Source organism: Colius striatus, chromosome W, assembly GCF_028858725.1.
Source record: "Colius striatus isolate bColStr4 chromosome W, bColStr4.1.hap1, whole genome shotgun sequence".
NCBI lineage: Eukaryota > Metazoa > Chordata > Aves > Coliiformes > Coliidae > Colius > Colius striatus.
This window is the reverse complement of record NC_084789.1, coordinates 27387053-27413586: the sequence shown is the minus strand read 5'-3', so window position 1 is coordinate 27413586 and position 26534 is coordinate 27387053. Positions and strand designations below refer to the sequence as shown.

The window sequence follows — 26534 nt, the reverse complement described above, 5'->3', positions numbered from 1 at the left end:
TTATCTGCTAAGTTATTTCCTCTAGTTCAGTAATCTAATCCTTTTTGGTGTCCTCTTACATGTACTATGGCTATTTTCTTTGGTTCCCTTAGAGTTTTTAGGATTGTTATTATTAATTCTTGATGTATTAAATTCTTCCCTTGGGTATTAATTAAGCCTCTTTCTTCCCAAATTTTTCCAAAAGTGTGTACTATCCCATATGCATATTTAGAATCTGTGAATATAGTCCCGCTCTTTCCTTTCAATAATTTTAAGGCCCTATAAAGGTCATACAACTCACAAGCTTGAGCTGACCATGTTGGGCTCAAGGGTCCTGACTCTACTATGTCTAACCCTTTATTAATTATTGCATACCCCGATTTTCTCTTTCCCTCCACCATTCGAGAAGATCCATCGATGAACAGTATTTCCCCTTCTTTTAGTTCAGTATCAATTAAGTCAGGTCTAACTTTTGTTTGGGTCTCGATTATTTCTAAACAATTGTGTTGTAGTACCTCTAATGGTTCTCCAAATAAAAATTGTGCTGGGCTCTGTGCAGATGTTACTTTTAATTCTAGGTCAGGGGAATCTATTAATATTGCTTCATATTTTAAAATCCGACTATCCGTTAACCATTTTTCTGCTTTTTGTTGTAAAACTGTCCTAACATTATGTGGGGTGTACACCTTTAAGGGTGCACTAAAGGTAATTTTCCTGGCTTCCTCTATTAATAAAGCCGTCGCGACTAGGGCTTGGAGAAAAGCAGGCCATCCTCTGCTTACTGGGTCAAGTAGTTTAGAGCAATATCCCATAGGCTTTTTGGTTCCTGCCCAGTCCTGAGTGAGGACTCCATACGCTGTTTGATTTGAGGTATTTACAAAAAGATAAAAAGGTTTCTCTAAGTCTGGGAGACTCAGTACAGGTGCTTGTATTAATGCACTTTTTATTTCCTCAAATCTCTGGTCATCTTCTGCAAGCCACTTAAGCTGGTTGTTAGTTAATTTGTTATATAAAAATTTTACTTTCTCACTATAATTTTCAAGCCATGGTCTGCAATATCCTAACAATCCTAATATCTGCCGAATTTTTTTTTTTGTTTTTGGTGGTCTTAAAGATAAAATCCCAGATACTCGTTCAGGGTCTAATTTTTTTTTTTTCCTCTATTTAGCCAATGTCCTAGGTATTTTACTTCTTGTTCTACAAATTGTAATTTTGACTGGGACACTTTCAATCCTCTCTTTCCCAAAAAGTTTAACAACTCTATGGTAGCCTTTCGAGTCTCTTCCTCAGTTTCCCCTGCCACTAATAGATCATCTACATACTGCAATAATTTAATTTCTTTGGGTATTATAAAATCCTGCAAAATTCCTTCTAAAGTTTGTCCAAATAAATTCGGTGATTCCGTAAACCCCTGTGGCAGCACGGCCCATCTTAGTTGTTGCTTTCGTCCTGTCTCAGGATCCTCCCATTCAAAAGCAAAATAATCTCTGGACCCCTCGTCCAAAGGACAAGCCCAAAATGCATCTTTTAAATCTATCACACTATACCAAGTATATTTTGGAGAAATATGACTCAGTAGAGTATAAGGATTTGCCACCACAGGGAATTTAGTGATGGTTCGCTGATTTACAGCCCTTAGATCTTGTACCATTCTATATAATCCATCTGGTTTCTTTACAGGGAGGACAGGTGTATTGTGGGGTGACATACAGGGTTCCAAAGTCCCCTGTTCTAAAAGTCTGTCAACCACCGGTTTTAACCCCTTCCAACCTTCCATGGATATGGGGTATTGTTTGATTCTTATTGGGCGATGTGGGTCTATTATTTGAACACTTATGGGATCCATTTGTATTTTTCCAGTTTCTCCCTCTTTATACCATACTAAGGGATTAATATTTTTCTCATCTTCTTGTGTTAGGGGATATAACTTAATCTGTAACTTGTCCCCTTGACTCTGGATGCTTAGATTTAATTTCAGGATCAGATCTCTCCCCAGTAAATTATATTCTGCTTCAGGGAGTAGCAACAAATCATTAAGGTAAATTTTCTTCTCTGACTCTATTTCTACATCTTTTAGAATGGGCACTTTAAAGGGTTCTCCTTTTGCCCCAATTACTGACATATAATTTTTCTCTTTTTTCTATCCCTTTTGGGAGCTTTTGGATGGTTGACTTTTCAGCACTTGTATCGACTAAAAATAAAACTTCTTCCTTATGGGGACCTATTAGTAATTTTATCAAGGGCTCTGTTGATGTTGAAGTCCCCAACAAATATAGCCCCTGACTCCCCTATTCTTCTTTAAACATTTTTTCATCTTGTTCCCATTTTCTACAGTTCTTCTGAATATGCCCCTTCTTGTTACAGTAGTAACAGACGGGAATACCAGACCTCTCTCTAGAAGGTCGTCCCTGGGGTGTCATCTCTATTTTCTTTTTCCCTTTCTCCCCAGATGAGATTTCAGCTTCCTTACTCTCTCTTATGGCTGCTACAAAGATTTTTGCTTTTGCTTTTTGCTTTTCTTCGTCTCTCCTTATGTAGACTTTTTGAGCTTCTCTAAGTAATTCCTCTAACCCTCTATTTTGCCAGTCTTCTAATTTTTCCAATTTTCTTCTTATATCCCCCCAAGATTTTGCTACAAATTGTGTTCTAAGGAGTGCAGTCCCAGCCACTGTATTTGGATCTATTCCAGAATACATTTGTAAACTTTTTCTTAACCTTTCTAACCATTCCGTTGGTGATTCGTTTTTCCCTTGTTCCTCATTAAATGCTTTATTAATGTTTTGTCCTCGGGGGACCACTTCTCTTATCCCTTGGATAATTAATGTTCTCAGGTGTCTCATGTTCTGCCTCCCTTGGGATTGTTGATGATCCCAGTGAGGGCCCATATTTGGCCATTTATGATCCCCAGGAGGTCCAGCCTGATTTTGTCTTTCCCAAATTGTCATTCCAGCTTGTCTAATCATACCCCTTTCCTCAGCAGTAAATAAGATCCCTAGAATAGATTGTATTTCTTCCCAGGTATAAGTATTGGGGCCTAAGAATTGGTCTAATTTTTCAGCTACCCCAAGGGGATCATCTAATAGGGTCCCCATTTCTTTCTTAAAATTTCTTACATCTGTGGTATTTAAAGGGACTGCCACAAACCCAATGCCTCCCTGATTACCTCCAAGGGGTACTTCTCGTAAGGGATATAGAGAAGCTCTCTCAGATGTGGCAGTCCTACTTCTCGTACATGCAGCCGGAGGTAGATCTAATTCCGGTGCTGTTGGTGGTGGAGGCAGGGGCAACGGTGGCACTGGTGGAGGTACTACTGCCACCGGGGGGGGAGCCGCCACTGGAGGTGGATTGTTAGAATATGGACGCGGTAAGTTATCTAGTGGCTCCCATTTATCATCTTTTTCCTTTACTTTTCCATTTTTATCCCCTTCTTCTTCCTCAAACTTTTCATCTGCTTTCAATGTAAGTATTGAGGCCGGAAAAGGACGTGAAGTCCTAATCCATAATCCTGCATAATCACTTTCCTTCTGACAAAAAGGTTCCTTTGAATTAACATATATATTTAAGGCCTGGCAAATCCAGTCCTCAAATGATCCAAAACCAGGCCAAAAGATATGTGGCTGTAAAGGTTTCTTTGGCCATTCAGTCATACAATATTGGACTTATTTTAATTTACCTTTTCCTTTTCTGGGGCCCCTTTCATTCCAATCCCTAATCATTATTCCTAATGGACTTTCTGATGGTATGTCTGGTAATTTGCTCCCTTTCTTTAGGTCCTGGGTCTTTGACTTTTTCTGACCCATCTAGGAATTTTACTGTGGCAATTCCTACAGCCCTTGGTTACCAGTAAGAGTGCCTTGCAGGTGGTTTAGGACCTATCACCCACCCATGAATACTATAGGAATCGCTTTGATCCTTCACTGGCCAAGTCCCTCGCGGGAGACTGGAACCGCAGTTAGAAGACCTCCACACTCGCTTCGGAACCAAGTTCCATCTCAATCACACTCTTACACACACAGGCAACTGAAACCCACCCAACCGAACGGGATACGCCTTAAATACTTACGACTCCGTCATCTTCGTTCAGATCTTCACACGCAGAATTATGGGCAAAATAAACTGCTGCAGCCGGCAAGGGAGCTCATAAAAATCAAATTCTTTGCTTGCCCCTATTCAGGTTCAGGCTGGTGTTAGTCCTGACCCGACCTGATCAGGAGCCACCAAATGGTGGGGCGCCCCTCCTAAATCAAGTCAGAATTCAGGAACCAAGACCATCCCGGACGAGTCCCCAATTGTGATAAATGAAGTATCCCCGAGCAGGATTCCGGTTGAGTTTAGGAATTTATTGGATGAATAAGAGCAAGCAAACAGCGCTGGGTGCACTGAGAACCTCTGCTCTATCAGGACGCACACCCATCACATCCCGAGTTCGCATTAAGTAGGGTAGGCCTTATACGTATTCATGACTTTTCCTCGAAGGGGCTGAAAAATGTTAATCATTTCTGGGAAGGGGTCCTCTGCTTCTCGCGCATGCTTTGTTCCATCTCGGGGGTCTTTTTCACCCTCTTTAGGTGGTCGTTGGAGGAAGTCAGTAATCTTCCTCACGGTGTCCCCCAGGCGACCTCCGTGTGTATATCTCGGCAAAACTGGTTCAAGCTAATCTCCCCAAAACATCTGCCAAGCTGTCGTTACGAAAAGCAAGAACAAGTTACACAAGAACAAATAAAGCTACCAAAAATTATCATCCATATTCATTGATCCACATTGACACGAATCAAGGGAATACATTTCACACTATCTTAATGCTGCTTTGCTGCAGGGGACAGGGGGAAAAGGTGCAGAAAGTGCAGCTATCCCTGGCACTGCCATGAAATCTAGTCCTTGGGAGGGCAGAGAAAAGCAGGCTCATGGGCCTGCCATGTGACTAGCTCAGCTTTGCCCATACTCTGCCCATCAATAGGACTTGCTCTGCTCTTCTGTCCTGCACACTGGGTGTGTCTCAGTTCCTTTGCTCCCCTGAAAATTTGGCCAGTTTGGGTGCTGGGAGGCTTCCTGCCTGTGGGGACAGCTGTGCAGATTGGCATAGGGAGCCAGGGTGGTGTGGGCCAGTGGGCTGCTTGGCAGGAAGCTGTTTTGACACCAGGTCTTTGCTTTATGGAGGACACTTGAGCTTTCCAGGTGTACAGCCATTATCTTGGTTTTAGCACTCTCCAGCTTGGACTGGGTCCCTGTCACTCAAAGCCCATCTTCAAGTCTGGTGCTTGAAAGATCTTAGGCAGCCTGCAGCGGGAATGGTCTCTGAGGGTGATTTATTTAACAGTGTAAAAAAACAAAAGTCCCATGTTCCTAATGTTTCTGTGTGCTAAAACGAAAATATAGAATACACCTTGTCCAAGCAGGCAGGGAATCAGCATTGGCTCTGCAGAGTAGTAAAGATTATTTTTGTAACTTCCCCTGGGGAACCAGGGCAGAGAGAGAGAGCTCTTCAGCTTCCAAAGTTGATCCCTCACCCACTGGCAGTGCCTCGGAGCAGCAGCACGGCTCCAACTCATGGCAATGAATTGCTTCTATGTTCCCAGGACAAGCTGGAAATAGCGCATCACTGTACAAAGAATCACAGCTGTGGGGCTGCAGCCCACGGCTCAGGAATTTATTGCCCAAGTGGTTTTAATCCATGGAGCTGGGCAGTAGAGGCATGGAGCTGCTGAGAGGAATGCTGTCAGAAAGCCAGCAGTAGCCAAAAGGCAGCGTGTGGAATGGGCATGCAGAGAGTGGAGCTGCTAGGCTGAGTTTTGGAGAAGAGCCTGGGCAGCAGGACAGCTGGGTGCCATTCCCAGCCCCGCAGCAGATGGGAGCTGAATGGAGCACAGATGACCAAGGCCTGGCCAATTAGTAACTGAGGTAACACCTCTGTGATTAATGTATTTGAGAAGGGGATGAAGTTGCTGCACAGTTGCTGAACTGCAGCAGCACCAGAGAGTGAGAATGTGAAAACATCTCTGCAGACACCAACGTCAGTGGAGGAGGGGGAGGAGAGTGCTTAGGCCCTGACAGAAAAACTCCCATGTGACCTCTGGTGAGGACCATGGTGAGGCAGCTGTGCCCCTGAAGTCCATGGAGGCCAGCAAGTAGTGACCCACTCGCAGCCCGTGGAGGACCCCACACCAGAACGAGTGGATGCCTGAAGGAGGCTGTAACTCCATGGGAAGCCCACCTTGGAGCAAGTTCCTGGCAGAACCTGGGAGCCCATGGGGAGAGAGGAGCCCACACCAGAGCAGGTTTGCTGTCAGGACTTGTGATCCTGTGAGGGACTCACACAGGAGCAGTCGGTAGCTTAAGGACTGTTCTCCTGGTGGCTGACACATGTTGGGCAGTGTGTGAGGAGTTGCCCCCGTAGTAGGCCCCATGCTGGAGCAGTGTGTGAAGAACTGTAGCCCATGGGAAGGATTCACACTGGAGAAGTCCATGAAGTCCCCACACTGTAGCAGTGGGAAGTGTGAGGAGGCCCTCCCCCTGAGAAGAAACAGCAGCAAAGTCCATCTGCAATGAACTGACCATAACCCCTATCCCCTGGCCCCTGCACCACTGAGGGGGAAGGAAGGAGAGTCCTGGGAAGAGGGAAGGGTAGGGGGAGGTGTTTTAAGGTTCAGTTTTATTTCTTATCTCCCTGTTTTGTTTTGATTGTTCCTTTAATAAATCAAACCCTTTTCTCTCTCAAGTTGAGTCTGTTTTGCCCATGACACTAATTGCTGAGTGATCTCTCTGTCCTTATCTTGACTCATGAACTTCTCATTATATTTAACTCTCCCCTGTCCAGTTTAGGAGGGGGAGTAATAGAATGACTTGGTGGGCACCTGGCATCCAGCCAGGGCTAAACAACCACAACTGGCCATACCCTGAACCAATGCTGAACAGCGGTTTACAGATGTCCATATCCAGCAAGGCTGCAAACATGCTCACTGTAAGATAAAAAACTCTCTCTTTTGCTAAACACACCCTTAGGATAGAGGGTGGTTACTCAGCACCCCAGGCAGCAGCTGGCATATAATGTTAACCCCTCCATATGTCCCTCTTCCAAAGGTTGGACAGATTTTGTCTCCAGTAGTGCCAAGAGGTCTATAAAAGAGAAGCCTCAAGTCCTTGAAGAGAAGGCTACTGAACCCTGCTGTGAGAAGTCACCAAAGAATACTGCTGAGACAAAGGAAAAGATCTAAAATATGAGGGGAAAAAGCAAAATAGGTTGGGATTAGGTAAATGTTAAATGGATAAACTAGTTCCTTCCCAAGTAGTGCTTCCCTGACTAGCAGAAGACCTTCTACCCTCTGTAATTCTGTGTATTGTACAATCTTCTTGGCACTTTTACCTATCAGGCACGTTTAGTTGCTCTATGCCCTGGAAGCTATGTCCTAAAAGGCTAGGTCTTCTTCATTAGCTGGTGAGAAAGAGCAGCATGATACAGGCACTGGAGATCGTTCAAACCTGGTGGTGAAAAACAAGGGAGGAATGGTACAGGGAGAGGAGGAGGTTGTGTTTAGAAAAATGCTTTTGCCTAACAGTGAATCAGAAGAAAGGTAGGGCTGTAGGAAACAGAGAAGTAAATAGATTGCAGAGTGAAAAGGCACTTCCCTCTCCCCCCCTTTGATAGCAGAAAATAAGTTTTGATAGTATTATCAGCCTGTTTGCACAACTGGTTTTACTCTCAGAACTGCTCCTCCTGGATAAACCCATACAACTGATTAATAACTCTGGAGCTATTTCTGAACAGCAATCTAGTGAAAATGTATTGCATTGCAGATGATTTGCAGATAGATCCGTGTTGATACTGACATTTGCATCCTCACATAAAGCTATAGACTAAACATCCTGAGATTTTTTATTCTAAATATTTGATTTTCCCTCACTGACACTGAGCATCTTTTTTTCTGGTCTTTGTATTATCTTGCAGCTAGACAGTGGACCCATAATTCTGCAGATATTTTATAACTTGTGGAAGATTCTACAGAACTGAGAGGACAACATTATCCCAGACAGGATAAAAGAGGGCTAAGCGTGTTGCCAAAAAGCTTCTGAGTCATTGCCATGCTTTACATGAGTGACAGATCCATCTCAGTACGTCAGAGAGTGGAGACTGCACAGTTCTCTACTGATTACTCAGATAGGGAGAGCACATTGAACTTCTGGGTTGTGTTGCAAGAATCATAGGATGGTGGGGGTTGGAAGGGACCTCTAGAGCTCATCCAGTTCAACTTCCTCCTAAAGCAGGTTCCCCTCGATCAGGGGGCACAGGAACGTGTGAAAACCTCCCAAGAAGGAGACTCCACACCCTCCCTGGACAGCCTGGACCAGGGCTCCCTCACCCTTACAGTAAAGTTTTTCCTTGTGTTTAAGTGGAACTTTTTGTGTGTTCCAGCTTATGTCCATTAGCCTTTGTCCTGTCGCTGGACACTACAGAAAAAACGTATTACCCCATCCTCTTGATATCCACCCTTTAGGTACTTAGAAGTGTTGATGCGGTCCCCTCAGCCTTCTCTTCTCTGTTGTAGGCGCCCAGAAGATCTTGGGCTGTAATGCAAGAAGTGGAGAGTAAAGAAGAGGCAGGCACGGGGTGGAGTGAAAGGAGGTGCTTGTGTTAGCAGATAAAAGCGCATGGCACAAGCAATAAGCTGGAATAAAGCATCATCCATACTGAGTATGCAGTGATCTTGTCTCCTCAGCGGTTGGTGGGCTGAGTGATCCGTGCGGGCGGCCTGGTGATGTTGCGGGTAGTGGCAACATATGGTGACCCTGACATGATCGCAGGATGTCCACGGCCATGGCACAGATGGAACAAATTATTAAGGTACTTAAGGCAGTGCCGCCTAAGGTGGGCGAGTGGATTAATTGCACGCCCATGGCTGAGTGTATCCTACTGTTGCAGAGGCAGGGTGTGGTACAGACACCCAGAGAGTTATTAAATGTACCGAATTGGACGGCGGTGGAGAAGGAGCTGTTACAGGCTGCCTTAGCGGGGACTAAGGGCAGTTCAGTATCTTAAAGCGTGGGGAGATGTTAAGAGATCTCTGACTAAAGTAGAAGAGAAGATACAGTTTTGGCTATCGGCGTGGGAGGCTCTCCGGGGGGTAGGGTGGAGAGCGCAGACGGAGGAGAGAGTTTGTAGTGATCAGGAGACTCAAACGTGGAGCGTAGAGGTAGAGAATGTGGGAGCGCAGACGGGTCCATCACTGTGTGGGGACGCAGAATGTGATGGGCTTGATAGCGAGGAGGAGGATGAGGAGTGCGGCCCCGGAGTGGAGCCCAGCCCGCCGGGTTACCCCTGGGACGAGTTGCAGAGGATGTGGGCGGGGAATACCGAGCGGGCGGAGTAGGGCGGGAGTACGGTGCAAGAGGATCAGGGGAGAGTGGGGAAGCGCGACCCCGTGTTAGACTGGGCACCATCGGGCACGCGAGGGGAAACAAAGAAAAAGAAAACGCAGGAGAGAGTAATACCGACTGCGCCGCCGGGATCAGTGCCGGGAGCGGCGCTGGGAGCAGTGCCGGGGACAATGCCGCCGGCGCCGGGAACGAGAAAGCAGAAAAGTCAGCCGCGTTATTGGCCACCGATGATGCCTGGAGGAGTGGCAGAAATGAGAGCTGGAGGACAGGGGGTGATGCGGATACAGGGGGCGGCGCGGATACGTGGGACCAGAAAAAGAAAGGGAAAAAAAAAAAAAAAGAGTGAAGAAAGTTTATACAAAGTGGTTTGTATCTTAGACTTGATTAGTGATGTAAGTAGTATTAGACATGCAACCTTGCAAAATAGAGCTGCTATAGATTTTTCCTTTTAGCACAAGTGTAATAATTTTGTTTTTCAGCTCTTTTTTTTTTTTTTCAGTGTATAAAAAGAAACTTACCAGGCATGAGTTGCTCAAAAAGAAAAAGGGGGAGTTGTGGACCAATTTCTGTCTGAAAGAGGCCATGGCCTGGTAACAGTGAACTACCCATGCTTTGAGAACTAATGTGCGGATTGTCCTTGAGCTGCTCTCCACTGTGAGAAAAGAAGAAAGAATGCCTACATGATAACAAGCTCGAGCAAGGAGGAGGCTGAAGCAGTATGTGAATCCGCAAGGCTTATCACAGAAAGCGCAGCTGGCTTTTAGAGAAACGACCAATTAGAAGTAGTATAAACATGCTAGCTTTGCTGCTGATTTTAAAAGTCTGATGCTTGGTAGTAAAACTGTAGTTATGACCTAAAAAAAAAAAAAAAAAATCCCAAACCAAACTGTTTTGCTGTGAGGGTGATGGAGCAGTGGAGCAGGATGCCCGGAGAGGGGTTGTGAAGCCTGTTCCCTTGGAGGTCATTGGGACCTGCCTGGATATGTTCCTGTGTGGCCTGGTCTGGGTGAACCTGCTTCTACTGAGGGGGGGTTGGACTGGGTGATATCTGGGGGTCCCTTCCAATTCCTAACATTCTAATATTTATGATTTTATGATTCAGTGACAGATGGGAGCAGATATGAATGGGCTCCCCTAGAAACAAAGGTTGTGAAGGAGCTGCATGGGATTGTAAAGACACACGCTTTACAGATGCCTCATCAAAGACCAACACAGTGGCACTGGTGTGGAAACAGGGAGACAGATGGGAGCTACCCCCATGCGTCGAGCCACAGCACGCCACGTGATTAGGCACTGGCTATAACGTATAGCCGTGTCCTAGGATGTCCTGCACAAATCAAAACTGACAATGGGCCTTGTTACACCTCCCATGTGACACAGGAATTCTGTCGAACCTGGCAGATCAAATTGGTACACAGTATCCCTCACAACAGCCAGGGACAGGCGATCATTGAACATGCTCATGCTACAGCTCAACCGTCTTAGGGAGGGGGAGAGCATGGGAAGCTCAGATGCTTGGGCCGAGGGTATGCTTGTGTAGAAAAGGAGGGAACCCAGCAGTGGATCCCGGCAAAACGAATACAACCAGAGATATAAGTCTAATGGTCTACTGAGTCTCTTGCAGATTGACGTGTTCTTTGGAGTACTCGCCGCGACGCAGATCCAGCTGGGGTCACTCAACTATTAGCAAGATTGGGCAGTGAAGTGGAACACGACCAGCACCTGTTTATATCTTTTCGCAATTGGCTCATCTAGCACATGTGCTGGGCAGACACATTATGTATCAGCCTGTGCCACAGGACACTGGAGTCATCAAGCTCAGGGAGGGGGAGATGTTGTAGGCGTCCAGAAGATCTCGGGTTGTAACACAAGAGGTGGATGGTACAGAAGAGGTGGGCACAGGGTGGAGGGAGAGGAGGTGCTTGTGTTAGCAGATAAAGACACATGGTGTTTACACAAGGGGTTGTAATAAGGTATCATCCATGCTGAGTGTGTGGTGATCCTTGTCCCCTCAGCGGGGTGGGCTGAGTGATCCATGCGGGAGGCCTGATGGTGTTGCCGGTAGTGGCAACAGGGGGCAGATATGAATGGACTCCCCTAGAAACAAAGGTTGTGAAGGAGCTGCATGGGACAGTAAAGACACACGGACTTAGCAGTCCAGAGTCCCTGGTGATAATGGAATGTGTCTTCCAGCAGCCTATGTTGCCACATGATTGCACACAGTTAGCGAAGGCTATTCTATCAGGGCCCTTATTTTTGTTATGGAAGGAAGAGTGGCGCACCATAAATCAGACTATATGTACAGAAGCGCAAGGCAATCCCCAGCATCATCTGCACGGGGTAACCATCGAACAGTTAATGGGGGAGGGCCAGTGGATGACTCCACAACAACAGACGGCCCTGAGGGGGCGAGATTTTAAGAGCCGACACATAGATATCAGCAGACTGTGCTACCCCAAGGCATGAAAAACTCACCAACATTGTGCCAATTGGCAGTCAGTGCTGCCCTACGACCCATTCGTCATAACAACGTCCAGGCTACCCCTCCGCAGAGGTCACCACAATATCCAGTCCATGCTACAATGTGGGTCCAACAGGTGGCATGGCCAGAAGCTCAATGGGAGCCCACAGTCCCTCAATAAACCTGCTCATGTCTCTTCATTACCAGCCAGAGCTATACGTATTGATCACATATACCGCAAAGCAAAGTCCATAAACAATTGCAGTCAAGGCACACTTGGATACCGGGGCAGACATTACTGTCATACCTGCGCACATATAGCCCCATGCATGGCCACCGTGGCCTGGAACGGCCATGCAAGGAATTGGAGGGGCGAGAGTGACGAAAAGAAGCACAGCTCCAGTACGAATTGAACATCAAGAGGCTTCTGGTGCCATACTCCAGGCCATTTTCATGCCGGTAATCATCATAAAGCCTTTCATCATTCTGGGGCATGATTCCTTGGACCAGATGGGAATTTCATTAACCACGGATTTTGTCTAGTGGCCGCTGTTCGCCACCCGTCTCCCATGATTTGGTTGATTGGTACGCCAATATGGGAGGAACAGTAGCCACTGCCTGCAGAAAAGCGGGTGGCCTTGATCAATATCGTGACCCAAGAACTTCAGACAGGCCACCTTGAACCCTCTACAAGACCCTGGAACGCACCTGTCTTTGTGATTCAAAAGAAATCAGGTAAGAGGCGCATGTTGCAAGACTTTCGTGCTGTGAATGCACAGCTTCAGGACATGAGTCCGCTTCAATTGGGGTTACCCCTTCACAGTATGGTCCCAGAGGGATGGGACATCTGTGTTGTTGACATAAAGGACTTTTTTTTCTCTATTCCCATTGCAAAAAGTGACAGACAGCGTTTTGCCTTTATCGTCCCCTCGGTGAATCATGAAGAGCCGACATATAGATATCAGTGGACTGTGCTACCCCAAGGCATGAAAAACTCACCAACATTGTGCCAATTGGCAGTCGGCACTGCCCTACGACCCATTCGTCATAAAATGGTTACACGCGAAAATAGTCTACTATATGGATGATATCTTGTTGAGCTTGCCCAGTGACGACGAGCTCCGCCAACTCCACCAGGAAATAGTGGAGGAATTAGCTAACCATGGACTTATTATTGAACGTAGTAAGACCCAGTTGCCGCGATTGAGAGACGGAGACGCAACTTGATACAAGCAAAGTGTCCACTTTATTGAATACAGGCAACATATTTATATATTCTTAAGGCCAACATGTCACTTGCTAATTGGTACAATTGCAAAAGCTGAGCTCCTAATAGGCTAATAAAAAACATACGATTCTGCCAAGAGATTGTTGTGTCACAAGACTAGATAAGTTTCAAAGTTTACCTAACAGGGTCCTAAGATCCTGTTACTAAACAGAATGTTCTTATCTGTAACCACAAATTCCTGTACTTTTGTGCTTACTTCTGCATGTTGTAATTTTCCACTGTCCTCAGTGCTTTTCCATACTGACACAACAAACCTAAAGGCCAAAGCTAACTTTATTACTTACAATATATATTTATATAATTACTAACATTCCATAAACTCAAATAACTCCTATCTTTACATAACCTACACCAGTGGGGTAGCAGGATAAAATATTTAGGGACGCTTATCACAAAAAGGCAAGTGAGAGCACAGAAATTTTTGGTAATTGACCAGATGACTACGCTACAACAGGCACAACAGTTAGTGGGGACCCTACAGTGGCTGTGATCATTTGTACTGATCACCCAGGATGAGATGCAGATATTTTATCCACTTCTCAGAGGCGAGCCAGTAGCACAAGCCTCAAGAACACAGTCTGACCTCCAGAAAGCATTACTGGCGAACATTACAGACCATGTGCAGAGTCATGCCTTGACCAGATGGCAACCAGGTCAGCCATTGGTCACCGCTATCCTTTTGGTTCCACAAGGAGAGCACGATTTCCTGGGGCAACTTGATGGTAGTTGTCATCTCACCGTCCTGCAGTGGATCTATCAGAGCCACAAAAAGATGGCCACACCATTTTGGACTCGAGTATGCGCAGCCATGATTAGACGGGTAAGACAGCGTGCATGGCAACTGTTGGGAATGGACCCAACCGTCCTTATGTTGCCTATTTCAGTTGCACAATGGAAAAAGATGTTTCAGATGGAGTGGGAGCTTCAAAATGCCTTAGCAGATTTTACCGGCCAGCTCTTTGGCCTGATAGAACAGCTGCTGTTGCACTTGCTGTGGAACGTGCAGTGCATAGCTGACGTGCAGTTGTCTACGGCACCAGTGGAAGGCCCCACTGTCTTTACAGATGCCTCATCAAAGATCAACACAGCGGCAGTGGTGTGGAAACAGGGAGATAGATGGGAGAAAATCTTGCATACTGATGCAACAAAATGGTGCCATATCTAGAGGCCAAGGCTGTCGCCCTTGCCCTGGAGGCATGACATTCAACACCCCTCAATGTCACCACTGACTCAAGATTCCTCGCTGAACTAGTTCAACAACGTGCACGAGCCATTTGTGCCTCCACCGGTATAGCAGACCTCATATTAAATGCTTTACAAACTCGTGCTGCCCCCTGCTCTATTGTACACATCAACAGTCACACCAATATTCCAGGGGCTTTCACCGAAGGTAACCAAAAGGCGAACGAAGCAGCGACGTGTGTATGGTCTATCTCCACCCAGGAGGATTTCCCAGCGGCCAGACAGCTACACGCCTTTTTGCATTGTGGAGCGTGGGCTCTACATCATCAGACCAAGATCCCTCTCCAAGTGGCAAAGCAGATAGTTGCTGCTTGCCCTCAATGTGCTTCAGCACCACCATGGGAAGCCGGAGTTAATCTCCGAGGGTTGCTCCCGAATCAGATCTGGCAAACGGATGTCACAAATTTATGAGCCCTTTTGCCCCAACCATCACCTGCATGTCACCATTGACACCTGCAGTGGCTACATACTAGCTACCCCCATGCGCCGAGCTACAGCGTGCCACGGGATCAGGCACTGGCTACAATGTATAGCCGTCCTAGGATGTCCCGAACAAATCAAAACTGGCAATGGGCCTTGTTACACCTCCCATGTGACACAAGGATTCTGTCGAACTTGGCAGATTAAATTGCTGCACGGAATCCCTTGCAATAGCCAGGGACAGGCAATCGTTGAATGCACTCACACTACTCTTAAAGTACAGTTCAGCCATCTTAGGGAGGGGGAGAGCATAGGACATAGAATTCCCCCGATAGGCAACACGGTATTTTAATGCACTGTCTTTACGTCCTTAACCATTTTGTTCGAGGATCAGGACCCATACCAGAGCAAGCACACTTTAGGGAGCAAGAACCGGTAGCAGTAGATAAATTACAGGCAGTCAAATTACGGCAAATCGACGTTAGGGAATGGGAGTCAGGATGGAGGCTTAGATGCCTGGGCTGAGGGTATGCTTGTGTAAAAAAAGGAGGGAATCCAGCAGTGAGTCCCAGCAAAACGAATATGACCAGAAATACGAGTCTAACAGTCTACTGAGTCTCTTTTGCAGGTTGGCATGTTCTTTGGAGCGCTCACCGTGACGCAGATCCAGCTGGGGTCACTCAACTATTGGTGAGATTGGGCAGTGAAGTGGAACACGACCAGCATCTGTTTATATCTTCCTGCAATTGACTAGCATGTGTGCTGGGCAGACACGTTATGTATCAGCCCGTGCCACAGGATGCTGGAGTCATCGAGCTTAGGGAGGGGGAGATGTTGTAGGTGTCCGGAAGATCTCGCAAGAGGTAGAGATTACAGAAGAGGCAGGCAGGGGGTGGAGTGAATGGAGATGCTTGTCTTGGCAGATAAAAGCATATGGAGCAAGCAATAAAGCTGGAATAAAGCATCATCCATACTGAGTATGCAGTGATCTTGTCCCCTCAGTGGTCGGTGTGCTGAGTGATCCATGCGGGAGGCCTAGTGATGTTGCCGGTAGTGGCAACACTGTGGTTGCCTCCACCATTGTGAGCACATAGCATTTTCCTTGGCGTGTCTGTGGCAGTGTGATGTAATCAATCTGCCAGGCCTCTCCATATTTATATTTCTGCCATCACCCTTCATACCATATGGGCTTCAACCGTTTTGCTTGTTTAATTGTAGCACGTCTCACACTCATGGATAACCTGTGCAATAATGTCCAAGGTTAAGTCCACCCCTCGATCACAAGTCCATTTATAGGTAGCATCTCTTCCTTGATGACCTGAGGTATCATGGGCCCATCGTGCTAAAAATAACTCCCCCTTGTGTTGCCAATCCAGATCTATCTGTGAAATCTTAGCAGCCTTGTCAACTTGCTGGTTATGCAGATGTTCTTCCGTGGCCCACTTTTTGGGTATGTGAGCATCTACATGGCGCACCTTCACAACTAGTTTCTCCACTTGAGCAGCAATGTCCTGCCATAGTGGAGCAGCCCAGATGGGTTTGCCCCATTGTTGCCAGTTGTTCTGTCTCCATTGCTGTAGTCATCCCCACAGAGAGTTTGCCACCATCCACGAATCAGTGTAGAGGTAGATCCTTGGCCATTTTTCCCATTCAGCAATGTCTAAAGCCAATTGGATGGCTTTTACTTCTGCAAACTGACTGGATTCACCCTCTCCTTCTGTAGCTTCTGAAATTTTGCATAGGGGACTCCATAGAGCTGCCTTCCATCTCCGATGCCTTCCCACAAGGCAGCAGGATCCATCGGTAAACCAGACATACTGCTTCTCATCTTCTGGCAGTTCATCATATGATGGGGCCTTGTCACCTTCTCTGGTGATATTTCACCATCTTCGCACTCTGGACAGTTTGTGATCACCTCCAAAATTTTAGGGTGGCTAGACTTCCCTCTGCGAGCTTGTTGTGTGATCAGTGCGATCCATTTACTCCATGTAGCGTCAGTTGCATGATGCATGGGGAATGCCCTCCCTTTGAACATCCAGCCCAGCACTGGCAGTCGAGGTGCTAGGAAGAGTTGCGTTTCTTTGCCAATCACTTCTGAGGCAGCTTGAACTCCTTCATATGCTGCCACTATCTCCTTCTCGGTTGGAGTATATCGGGCCTCGGATCCTCTGTATGCCCGATTCCAGAAACTGAGGAATCGACCTTGAGTATCCCCAGGTGCTCTTTGCCAAAGACTCCGAGTAGGGCCATTCTCCCTATCTGCAATGTAGAGCACATTTTTAACATCTGGTCCTGTCCGGACTGGCCCAAGCGCCATTGTATGAACAATCTCCTGTTTAATTTGTTCAAAACTTTGTTGCTGTTCAGGATCCCATTCAAAATCATTCTTCTTCCGTGTCACACGGTAGAGGGGACTCACAGTCATACTGTAATTTGGAATGTGCATTCTCCAAAAACCCACAACACCTAGGAAAGCTTGTGTTTCCTTTTTGTTAGTTAGTGGAGACATGGCTGCAATCTTGTTTATCACCTCTATTGGGATATTACAACGTTCATCCTGCCATTTTACTCCTAAAAACTGGATCTCCCATGCAGGCCCTTTAACTTTACTTTGTTTAATGGCAAAGCCAGACTTTAGAAGGATTTGAATTATTTTCTTTCCTTTATCAAGGACTTCCACTGCTGAGTCACCCCACACCACAATATCATCAATGTATTGCAGATGTTCTGGGGCCTCATCCTCCTCCAGCGTGGCCTGGATCAGTCCATGGCAAATGGTGGGGCTGTGTTTCCACCCCTGGGGCAGTCGATTCCAAGTATACTGCACCCCTCTCCAAGTGAAAGCAAATTGAGGCCTGCACTCTTTTGCTAAAGGGATTGAGAAGAATACATCAGCAATATCAATGGTGGCATATCATTTGGCTGCCTTGGACTCCAATTCATATTGGAGTTCCAACATGTCTGGCACAGCTGCGCTCAGCGGCAGTGTGACTTCATTCAGGCCACGATAGTCTACTGTCAGTCTCCACTTTCCAGTAGACTTTTGTACCAGCCATATAGGGCTGTTAAAGGGTGAGCGAGTTTTGCTGATCACCCCTTGGCTCTCCAATTGGCGAATCAACTTATGAATGGGAATCACAGAGTCTCTGTTGGTGCGGTATTGCCAATGGTGCACTGTTGTGGTTGCAATTGGTACCTGTTGCTCCTCAACCTTCAGCACAACAGAACCACAACAGAAGGGTCCTCTGAAAGGCTGGGCATGCTGGATAATTGTTCAATCTCTTCTGCCTCCACTGCAACCACACCGAAAGCCCACTGGTACCCTTTTGGGTCCTTAAAATATCCTCTCTTAAGATAATCTATGCCTAAGATGCATGGAGCTTTGGGGCCTGTTGCAATGGGATGCTTGTGCCAGTTGGTCCCAGTCAGACTCACTTCAGCTTCTAATACAGATAGCCGTTGAGATCCCCCTGTCACTCCAGAAATACAAATGGATTCTGTCCCTTTAAAATTTGATGGCATCAGAGTACATTGTGCACCGGTGTCCACTAAAGCCTTATATTCTTGTGGATCTGATGTGCCAGGCCAACGAATCCACACAGTCCAATAAACCTGATTATCCCTTTCCTCCACCCGCTGGAGGCAGGGCCCCCCTAATACTGGTCATCATAGTCATAATTTACTCTTTCCCAGGAGACACCAGAGGTCCCCTCGAGGGAATCAAAATTGAAATCAACCCTCCTGTGTTGTCTAGGGGGTTGCTCACTGGAAACTGGAGCGGCATTCCTCTAAGGAGAGTTATTTCTTTTAACCATTCCTCTCCGCAACTCCTGTGCCTGTGCTTTTGGAGTGGGTGATCTTGGAGTGGGTGTCCTTGGAGTAGATGGGGTAGGTGGCCTATCCCACTTGCTCATATTCTCTCCTTGATCTTGTGGATAGGACCGTGAAACATCCTGGGGTGTATACTCCTTACGTTCCTGCTCTTGAGCAGGTGGCACCAGATCCCCAGAAACACATCTTTGGCTGCAGATGCCAATGCTTTTATCTAACAATTTAGTTTTTTGGGTTCTTGGCACAGAGATGCTGCCTGTTCAGGCATTAAGGTTGTTCCTGTGCCAGCACAAGTCTTAGTCACTGCTAACATAGATACTGCTGCTAGTATAATGGTTGATTGGTGATGGGATTGGTTTTGGTATAAAAAAACCCCTTGTCCTTGAGTGTTGAACATTAACTTACAAGTGTCACCTTGGACAAAACAGCATTAACCTTATAATCTGTTACTTAGCTGCATGAAGGTGCCTGCTTGTTCTGAGTACTGAGTAAAACCAAGTATGGCTGGTGCTGTGCGCTTCTTTATTAATTACTGACCTCTCTGGTGAGAGCTGCCTACTGCTTTTCTTCAAGTACAGTATGATTGTACTAAATTTGAAGAACAAAATCCATTTTCTAAACAGTCTACTTCAGGTGACCTGCACAAAGGAACAACTCATGTCAGACCTAAAGGAACCAGTAACAGAAAGTTTAGATAGGTTCCTGCTCCTATTTGATAACTGTTTTCTGTAATAATAAACCAAAATACAACAAATAACATGTACTGCTGCATATGAAAGCAAACTGAACAGCTCATGTGTGAAGTTCAGTAAGACAGAAGTGTTAGAAACTTAAAACTCTTTCAGTTCTCACAGTAAACAGTGTGTGAGAAATCCCGACTAGTCCAGGATTTTTGAGCCTTGTGCAGTTATTATTATTATCTCAAAGTGGTGAATGCTTCATTTCTTCATGCTGTCATTTGCACAGTGCCTTCAACACTTGAAGACTTCAGTAACTTAAAACTGTGTTATTCATAGTATGAAGTTGCACAAGAAATGGCATACTATCCAAATTACTTGGTACTTGGTATTTGCTCCACTCTCCAGAGTTTGTGTCTGGGGGAGGGAGGATGGCAAAATTCTTTTCACTTATCCTTTGTATGACCATTCTAGTCCAAGTAGCCATTCCTTGTTTCAACATACCATGTTTGTAGTGAAATTTCTTTCTAATACAGGATATGGAGTTTTGTTAGAAGCATGTTTGCACAATCCAAGCTTTCCCACAGATAGCCAGGTCAGCTTGACCTTGGGTGCATGCCAGGAGGAGATTGCCTGAAAACAGTGAGCAGCTGAGAAGAAGTAAAAGCAGGATATTTTTAACCACAGCTGTACTGAGATTTTGCTTAAACTAAGAGTGTGAGCTTTAACAATTAACCAATTAGCTTGTGCCGAGTAGCATATTGCTTTGCAGATGTAACCAATAAATGTTATGTTACTATCACCTGAATTCTGTACTAATGTATAAATATCAGTGTGTATTACTAATAAATGAGCACTGACTCTACCTCCATGAGGATACATACGTCTTTGACTCTGGAAAGCTCCCGCACATCAATTGGCGCCCGAACAGGGACGTGGACTGCCCGAACAGGGACCAGGACAGTGCTTGAATGCGAATCTCTTAAACGTGGACGGATGTGAACAGCCTGTTGATTCCACGGCTGCACCACAGAGGAAGGCTGAAGGGGAGCTGGACAGAGGAGCTCGGTACCAGTGGACGTCTGACCTAGGTAGGAAGGGTCGCTACCTTCCCCCTGTCTGTGTCATGGAAAAATGGAAGATGAATATTCAGCGGCACAAACGTTGCTGCTTCGTATACTCTCTAAGAGAGGGGAAGTAGTTGTCGAAAAGGCAGTGGCAAAGCTCGTTAAATGGGCTAGGGAGCAGGGTTTCTTTAAAGATCCCACGCTGCTTTTTATGACAGATGAATGGCACCTGGTCGAGAATGAAATGTGGGATCACACTATCTCGGGGAAAGATATGGATTGCAGTTCTCTTGGGGATACATGGCGGACAATTATTAATACCTTAAAACAGATGAAAACAGAATTGCAGGTTGCAAAGGTTGCTATGCAGGCACTATCTGGGTCTGATCAGACTGATATGGGTGAACAGGCAGTGCGGCCAAAAACCAGTCGGCTCGGAATGTTTTTCGGAACTAATCAGTCACGCCCAATTAAAGGGATAAAGGGTCAGACTTGTCTATTGGTGAAGGAGTTGGTGGTACAAGATTCGACCCAAGAAAAAGTTTTTACTGACCCCTTGGAAACAATTAAGTCTGTGATAGAGTCTGATCCAAAAATTCAGCAAATTGAGACCATTCAAGGTGGACCCACCTGTAAGCCACCAGAGCCAGTTCACCCGTGCAGCCGCCCCCCCATCTGTGCAGCTGGCCCCAGCTCTCCGGGTTCCGACTCCACCCATGCAACCGGCCCCGGCTCTCTCTCCGGAGACGATCCCACTTCCAGATAATGATAGTGAGTCAGAATTAGAGAAAAATGTTTCTGAAATGATTAAGCAAGTTAGAGAATTGTTGCAAACTTTGGAGTGATGCATGGAGGTGTCTGTATCAAATGTTGAAAAATCCTTACCGAAAAATTCATCTGAAAGATCCATTCAACAAATGTTAACAGAGATGGGTCAAAACCATTCCTCTGCAGAACTGCCTGCCCCCCCACTGGAGACAATGCAATCTGAAGCCCTGAGACCAGAATCTTTTAAACGGTGGTCGGGGACAATTTGCGACACGATAGTCGAGGGAGATTGGCACACGGCAGGAGTAATAGCATGCCTGGTGGTGCAAGGGACTGCCGGACCACACTATGAGCAGCATGAGTGGAAAGTTTTGCATCAAGTAAAAGAGACAATTCAAAAGAATGGGTTAAGATCTGAGGCTGCTCGGGCTGCTTTAGATTGGATTTACATTGCTGATCTGAACTCTCCTAAAGACTCTCAAAACCTGGCAAAGCTATTTTTAACGACAGCCCAATATATCATGTGGCTCAAGGAATGGAATAGGCTGGCAGAGCTTGAAGCTGCTAGGCCAAGGGACCCAAATGACCTTATGTATGGGCTTCAGCCAGAAATGATCACTGGGAGTCGTCCTTTTTCAAATATGACTATGCAAGTAAACTACCCGATGAGCCTTTTCCATCTCTCAGCTTTAACAGCTCATCAGGCTTTTTATGGGGTCCCAGACGAAAACCCCACTCCATCATTTACTAGCATTAAGCAGGGCCTAACGGAGAATTATGCTCATTTTATTAACTGGCTTTCTGAAGCCATTGGTGCCAAAGGGGATATGAAGGAAGCAGCAAAACAGACTATGTTTAAAATGCTGGCCTTTGAAAAAGACAATCCTAAAGCTAGGCAAATATCTGCAACTTTGCCTAGATCTGCCAAACTTGTGACTATGATAGAAATGATGGACCGAGCAACACAGAATCAACAAGGGAAAAATTAGCCTCAGTATTTGCAGCAGCCATGCACCCATCTACTGATCTCCTTGCCGCAGTCGTCCAAAAATTAGACAGACCAACATACCAAAGAAGACAAGACAATAATTTGGCCCTGATTCCCTCCAGATTCTGTTATCCTTGTGGAGGAAAAGGACATTTTAAAAGAGCATGCACAGTAGCAGTTTGGTGTGATCGTTGCCAGAAGTATAATCATGATGGTATCGTTTGCAGAATGGGAAAAAAGCAAAAGTAGAGCGTGAGAACCCGCCGCGCTCAGATATGAATTGCGGCCCCTGTTTCGTCCAGCTACTACAGCCTCCAGCTCCCAGATCCCGTTTCAACCAACAGCTACAGTTCCCAGCTACCAGAGGGAGTTTGGGAATCAATCTGGCAACAACAATAGATGTCACGCTCACTGATAACTGAGTGGTAAAAATACCAACAGGGGTTAACGGACCTATAACTGAGAGTAAAGACTTAACAGGTGCATTACTGTTGGGGAGATCATCTACTGGGACTGGGGGATTGATTGTATTATCGGGGGTTATCGATGCTGATTTTACTGGTGAAATAATGATTACAGCATATACTATTGCTCCCCTACTAGTTATACCTAAAGGAACCACAACTTCTATTTAGTATATCGGAGTGGCGAGAAATTGGAAATCTTCTCTGGGAAGCCACTATTAGTGGTGATAAGGACAACAGTAAGATCAGTAAAGATCTAGGTCTCGTTTGGAGAGACGTGATAAATACTTTAAAAGAAATGCAAGCAGAACAGCGTGTGGCCATGGCTGCAGCCCAGGCGTTGGCCGTTGCACCGAGGCCGAAGGAGATAGACAGGGGAACGGACAAGCTCCTGCAGGAAGTATTAAAGAAATTGGAGCGACAAGACACCATCGAGACACAGCCCGTCGCCGCTGACAGCCAGCCCGGCGCAGCCCGTCGTTGAGCGGAGCGTGCTGCGAGGAAAACAAACAAACAAACAAACAAAACAAAACCCACAAAAAAACAACAACAAAAAAGCTCTCCTCTACACAAGAGTTTTTACAAACTCAGGGAGCCGAAGGTGCTCCGGAGCAGAGGCCCCGCGGGAGAGCTGCTTCCCAGTCGAGCCCCGCCCGCCGGGTTACCCCTGGGACGAGTTGCAGAGGAAGCGGACGGGGAATGCCGAGCGGGCGGAGTCGGGCGGGGGTGCGGCGCAGGGTGATCAGGGGAGAGTGGGGGGGCGCGACCCCATGTTAGACATCGGGCACGCGAGGGGATACAAAGAAAATGAAAACACAGGAGAGAGTAGTACCGGCTGCGCCGCCGCCGCCGGGGACGGCACGGAGTGAGCCAGACCCCCCCCGCCCCTTCCATCCGCAGCCGCCGCCGCGCAGCCGCTTCCCGCGCCCGTTCAGTGTCTCCGGAGTGTCCCCTCACCCCGCGCACCGACACCACCGGCCCCAGCCCTCATGGACCGCTGGGCTCATCCTTTCCATCCTCAGTCCGTTGCCTCAAAGAGTGTAAAAACTGTTGGTCGTGATGTTATGCATTTTGCTATAAATGTGATGATGAATAGTGGTTTTCTTACAGTGGAAACTTTCTAAGGTGTTTTAGGTGTCAGGAATGGAACTTGAAAGAACACAACATTTTGGCATTGAGCAGTCAGTGACACGGTAAAAATCCTTTTTCTACCTGTTTGGTGGGAGTTCCATTAGATGTGGCACAATGGCCTGTACCAAATGCACTAAAAACAAATCCCTTAGTTAAGGGTAATGGCAAAGTTGACAGCTGGGATTTGATCATTTCATGGTTGCCAACAATGACAACAGAACCACAGGAGTTAGAATTATTGGGATCTATAAAAATGCATTTTTGTGTTATGTTTAATTTTACCGGCATACCAATAAAAAAAAAAAGAAGTTGAGACAGAATGTGGATCACGTCCTGGGTGTGTATAAGAACACGACATCTTGGTGCAATTATACTTCACCAAAAAGATCTAGGTCTAGTCTTGTGCCTATACAGTTACCAAAGGGACTTTTTCTGATTTATGGGGACCAGGCATGGCCTGGAATAGCCTTGAGATCACAAGGGTAACCGTGCAGTTTGGGACAACTGATGATCTTGATGCCTAATCACACAATGATTTGGAAACATCGTTGTCCAAAACAATTTGTGCATGCATTTACTAGCGAATGTGATGACCATGTTACCTTTGGTCTCCCTCAGCAATAATAGCAACTAGTATATTTGCTCCAGATGTAGGAGTATCTGCTTCATTAACTCAGCTACGCAAATTAGGATGCAAACAAAGTAATCAAACCTCAATAACATTAGAAGGCTTGATTAGTGATGTAAGTAGTATTAGACATGCAACTTCGCAAAAGAGAGCTGCTATAGATTTTTTGCTTTTAGCTCATGGTCGTGGTTGTGAAGACTTTGAAAGCATGTGTTGTATGAATCTAAATGATCATTCAAAAGCAATTCACAAATACACCAACTTATGGAGCACACTTCTAATATCAAGCAAGATGTGGGATTTTTTAGCCTAGATGGTTTAATGTCCTGGATGGGCCTTGAAGGATGGATACAAAGTTTATTGAAAACTGGATTGCTTATATTGATCCTAATAATTGTAGGGTTATGTGTATTTAGCTGTGTGCTTTCTTGCGTAAAGAAACTAATTTTGCAAATAACCAATGAAGCATGGATTGTGCAAAAAGAAAAAGGGGGAATTGTAGTGAAATTTCTTTCTAATACAGGATATGGAGTTTTGTTAGAAGCATGTTTGCACAATACAAGCTTTCCCACAGATAGCCAGGTCAGCTTGACCTTGGGCATATGCCAGGAGGAGATTGCCCGAAAACAGTGAGCAGCTAAGAAGTAAAAGCAGGATATTTTTAACCACAGCTGTACTGAGATTTTGCTTAAACTAAGAGTGTGAGCTTTAACAATTAACCAATTAGCTTGTGCCGAGTAGCATATTGCTTTGCAGATGTAACCAATAAATGTTATGTTACTATCACCTGAATTCTGTACTAATGTATAAATATCAGTGTGTTTTACTAATAGATGGGCACTGACTCTACCTCCATGAGGATATGTCTTTGTCTCTGGAAAGCTCCTGTGCATTGCATGTTGATAATTATGCTTTTTTTCTCAGTCTTCTTGTCTTTGCTTATGAAGAACATTATGAGTTGGAGAGATTTCTCTGAAAGTTTTGCCTAGAGTGTGAACATAAAAGAAGACTGGAAAAGTAATGGTTAATGGCATGCAGTCTCCTGTCTCTGACTCTTCCCAATATCTGCTTTCTTCTGTTTGTTTTGCATTTGTCATTTTTGTCTGGGGTCTGGGTTAACAAGTTAGATGGTGGAATGGATCCCTTTTAGTTCTTGTGAAAATTGATTCTTGTTCTGTTTGTGATGTGGAAGGGGCTTAAATTGTATGGCATTGGGTGTGGTGATCCAGAGCCAAGATTTAATCAAGAGGAGGGAAAATGAACCTTTTTTAGGTCTTGAGATTAAAGGTACTGATAGGAGTAAGCAATAAGTAATTTTTAAATGTTTAACAATTAAAGGTCTGCATTCTAATTACTGATGTGCAAGTGCTTGAGTGTTTTGCAATCCTGAAGGATGTAGTAAAAAGTACTACACCATAACTATAATATTTCACATGCTGCTGGTGAAAACTCTTGCTCAAAAGTAAATTTCCTAGAGCCTTGTGTTTTCTGCATTGCAGCTGCATAGCTCTTTCATTTTCACGTAGTCTCTCAATTTTTATTTTCCATTCTATCTTATAAGGCTGCTTTAGTTATCCTTTCAGAACCAGAGCTGATGTTGCTACACCCAAGAGGATGTGATTTGAGCATCCTTTCTGACCCAAATTGCTGATACACAAGCTATGTTCCTAAGGATTTTAGCCTGCGAAGTTAGTATACTGAAGGACAGTATAAACCTGCATCCTACTTTAATGCCTAACTAGTAAAAAAATGAGTAGTGTCCTCAGACTGCCCCAAGCAATGCATCTTATGTGCCTGGCAATCATACATAAAGTCAATAAGGATAAATATTTTTAATTAAAAATTTAATCAGTAGGCAGGTTTTTAGACTGGAAGTATTGTGTGCTTTTCCTGGAGGAGAACTTCGTAAAGCCAGTAAAGAGAATTACCATCCAGTACTTCTAGGTTTTGTTACTGATTCTGACCCTGTATCTATGCTGATGTGGCAAGTGACATGGAGTCAATCAAACTCTTGGCATGTAATTCTGAAGGAAATGAGGTATCAGTATTGCCTTTGCTTTGGAGTTTGGCAGAAGGCTGGCACATATAGGATGTACAGTTCTTGCATGACTGGTGGTGGAGTTACAGCCTTGGGAAGTTGCAAGCTGCCCTAAGGTCAGTTAAACTGTGGAAGACTTACCTGAGCATTGTTCTTATGGCATAGAACAAGGTCCCAGACTGC

General features: G+C 45.6%; 1 pseudogene; it reads left to right on the top strand.

Moving 5' to 3' along the window:
- The first annotated feature begins 12163 nt into the window (after nucleotides 1–12163).
- The window catches only part of LOC133628405 (V-type proton ATPase 116 kDa subunit a 1-like), a 30414-nt pseudogene continuing 16043 nt past the window's right edge, over nucleotides 12164–26534 (top strand).